A 4,141-nucleotide genomic window follows, 5' to 3' on the forward strand; every position below is an offset into this window, starting at 1 on the left:
GTCCTAGAACACCAGACGAGAGACGACCAATGAGCTGGGAAGACAGAGTCCTAGAGCACCAGACGAGAGACGACCAATGAGCTCTGAAGACAGAGTCCTAGAGAGCCAGATGAGAGACGACCAATGAGCTGGGAAGACAGAGTCCCAGAGAGCCAGATGAGAGACGCCCAATGAGCTCTGAAGACAGAGTCCTGAGCACCAGACGAGAGACGACCAATGAGCTGGGAAGACAGAGTTCCAGAGAGCCAGACGAGAGACGACCAATGAGCTCTGAAGACAGAGTCCCAGAGAGCCAGATGAGAGACGTCCAATGAGCTCTGAAGAGAGAGTCCTAGAGCACCAGACGAGAGACGACCAATGAGCTGGGAAGACAGAGTCCCAGAGAGCCAGATGAGAGACGTCCAATGAGCTCTGAAGACAGAGTCCTAGAGAGCCTGGTCCATGGAGATGATGACAGCGAAAGCACAAGTGCGGTTTTTGATTTGATGAGGCGAAATGTAACGGGAAACAGGCGAGAACGAGCACCAAAAACAGTCCCAAAGTCACTCCCAGCTCAGAGGAATCAGGTAAACTAGCAATGTAATGTGTCTGAATTTTGATGACGCAAGTCAGAAAAAACCAGGAACACTGAATCACGACGAGCCCAATCAACAACTTAATGAACTCGCATTCCCCAAAGGAGTCAAAAGTGTCAGTTTTCTTAAAGGAAAGAAAGAACGAGATCAACTTGAGGCAGAACGAGAGCTGCGTTCTTCTCTCTTCCTGCCCAGGGTTTCTCCTTCCCTTTTGTGCTACAGTAGCACACCATTAGAGAGGGAGTTCAGAGAGGAGGAGATCAGTGACGGCTCTGTGACGGGAACGACACAGAATACTCCCTGGGAGACACAGATCACTGTGTCAAGGCACTTACAGGAAACACTGCTTTGAGGCATCACACAGAGAGAGAGAGAGAGAGAGAGAGAGAGAGAGAGAGAGAGAGAGAGACAAGAGAGAGAGAGAGAGAGAGAGAGAGAGAGAGAGAGAGAGAGAGAGAGAGAGAGAGAGAGATCAGAGAGAGGAGAGGAGAGAGGATGAAGAAGAGAGAATGAGAAGGAAGTTTAATGATGACAGGAGAGAAGGATCTGAGGAAAGACGAGAAGTGGATGCCATGGTGCAATGGTATGGTAGATTGAATGAATGTTTGAATGGAGAAGAAGTATTGTACGTTTTAAGCCAGTATTTCAGAGAGAAAGTTAAAAGGAGTAGAGAAATATAGAGCTAGAAACAGTGTAATCTGAAGCCAAAAATGAGATTGAAGTGAAGCCGAATGAGAGAGGATTGAGAGAGTTTCTTTTTGTGAGTGAACAGAGAGAGAGAGAGAGATCAGAATCCCAGGACTATTGGATTGGAATAGAAGTCCTGACAAAGTTCCAACAAATATCCAATAGGTGGTTATTATCAGTAAAACGTCACAATACGGTGCAGAGCGTTCAGTTCTGGCTGCTGGAGGGCAAGGTGACCCCCAGGTGACCCCCAGCTCCGCTAAAACCATTGACAACTACGTGTAGTTGACAAAGGATTGTTAAATACATTTCAGCTATTTGGTTACCTCATGAAGAGCATGGTCAGAAGTACACATTTCAGATGAATTCCATACAAAACACATTTAGCTGTATCATCAGAGTTACACAGGAAGTAAATGCATGCTGTTTATGATCAGTAAACATCAATTGATCATGTATTTTCAGATACGTCACATTAGCCTTTCCATTTGGCATATGGAAATGTTGCTAAGGATTTAGCATTCTTTGTTTTTCTATCTCTCAAAACCCTGTATGCTCCTTAACTGACCGTCTGATCAAACACAGTCAACACTGAGGGGTTAACAACTAAACCTGTATTGATAGACTATTGTAGAAATTGAGGCATTCGACTGGATTAAGCTTCAGAACATTCTACGAGAGCCTAAATGTCCACGTCATGTACACCGCAGTCATATTAACATATTTCAGATGAGCAATTACTAAGTCCATTATGAATGAAATGAAAGGAATCTTATGAAAGTCTCATTCCCTTGTTGTTTTTCAACCCGAAAGCTCGTTATTCTATCGACCTCCTCTCTAATCACTGCCTGCAAGCCGTCTGGGAGAAAAGCTGATGAATAGAAATCAAACACAATTAAGACTTGACGAACACCTGGGTTCAAACACTATTTAGCTGTGATTGGTTGAGTTTGCCTGGAGCCATGGAACTAACAGAAAGGACTCAAAAGTGCAAACCCCACCCACCTGCCACTCCAGGTAGGCTAAAGCAAAAGCTCAATATATCGAAAACATGTTTAATAGTATGTGAACCCAGATTATACAGGGTGTGGATGGGACTTCCTACTGTAAAAGTATTAGATTATACAGGGTGTGGATGGTATTCTCCTGTAATTATAGATTATACTGAGGTGTGGATGGTACTTCCTACTGTAAAATTATAGATTATACTGAGGGTGTGGATGGTTTCCTACTGTAAAATTATAGATTAATCAGGGTGTGGATGGTACTTCCTACTGTAAAATATAGATTATACTGAGGGTGTGGATGGTATTCTACTATAAATTATAGATTATACAGGGTGTGGATGGTACTTCCTACTGTAAAATTATAGATTATACTGAGGGTATGGATGGTACTTCCTACTGTAAAATTATAGATTATACAGGTGTGTGGATGGTACTTCCTACTGTAAAATTATAGATTATACTGAGGGTATGGATGGTACTTCCTACTGTAAAATTATAGATTATACAGGGTGTGGATGGTAACATCCTACTGTAAATTATAGATTATACAGGGTGGTGGATGGTACTTCCTACTGTAAAATTATAGATTATACAGGGTGTGGATGGACTTCCTACTGTAAAAGTATAGATTATACAGGGTGTGGATGGTACTTTCCTACTGTAAAATTATAGATTATACTGAGGGTGTGGATGGTACTTCCTACTGTAAAATTATAGATTATACAGGGTGTGGATGGTACATTCCTACTGTAAAAGTTATAGATTATACAGGGTTGGGATGGTACTTCCTACTGTAAAATATAGATTATACTGAGGGTGGTGGATGTACTTCCTACTTAAAATTATAGATATACAGGGTGTGGATGGTACTTCCTACTGTAAATTATAGATTATCACTGGGGTTGGTGGTATTCCTACTGTAAAATTATAGATTATACAGGGTGTGGATGGTACTCCTACTGTAAAATTATAGATTATACAGGGTGTGGATGGTACTTCCTACTGTAAAATTATTGATTATACTGAGGGTATGGATGGTATATCCTATTGTAAAATAATAGATATTACAGGGTTGGATGGTACTCCTACTGTAAAATTATAGATTATACATGGGGTGGTTTGGTACTTCCTACTGTAAATTTATAGATTAATACAGGGTGTGGTTGGTACTTCCTACTGTAAAATTATAGATTATACAGGGTGTGGTTGGTACTTCCTCTACTGTAAAATATAGATTATACAGGATGTGGTGGTACATCCTACTGTAAAATGATAGATTTTACGGGTGTGGATGGTACTTGTTACTGTAAATGATAGATTTACAGGTGTGGATGGTACTTCCTATGTAAATATAGATTATAGGGTGGATGGATCTACTGTAAAATGATAGATTTAGCAGGGTGTGGATGGTATATCCTATTGTAAAAGTATAGATTAATACAGGGTGTGGATGGTACTTCCTACTGTAAAATTATAGATTTTACAGGGTGTGGATGGTACTTCCCATTGTAAATGATAGATTATACAGGTTGTGGATGGTACTCACGCCCTGACCGACTAACACATACAAAATAACAGAAAACAGGTCAGGAACGTGACAGATCAGTTAGCTTTTATGTTTTTATTTTGTAGCAGCTAATGAGGATCCAAACAACAAACAGACCAATCCAAAGTACAGTAAAAATACCATAGTACCATAGTACCACAGTACCATAGTACCATAGTACCACAGTACCACAGTACCATACGTCCCACAGTACCACAGTACCAAGTACACAGTACCACAGTACCACAGTACAACAGTACACAGTAACCACAGTACAAAATACCATAGTACCAACCAGTCCAAGCAGTACCAAAGTACACAGTACA

The sequence above is a fragment of the Salvelinus sp. IW2-2015 genome, unplaced genomic scaffold, assembly GCF_002910315.2.
Source record: "Salvelinus sp. IW2-2015 unplaced genomic scaffold, ASM291031v2 Un_scaffold1691, whole genome shotgun sequence".
NCBI lineage: Eukaryota > Metazoa > Chordata > Actinopteri > Salmoniformes > Salmonidae > Salvelinus > Salvelinus sp. IW2-2015.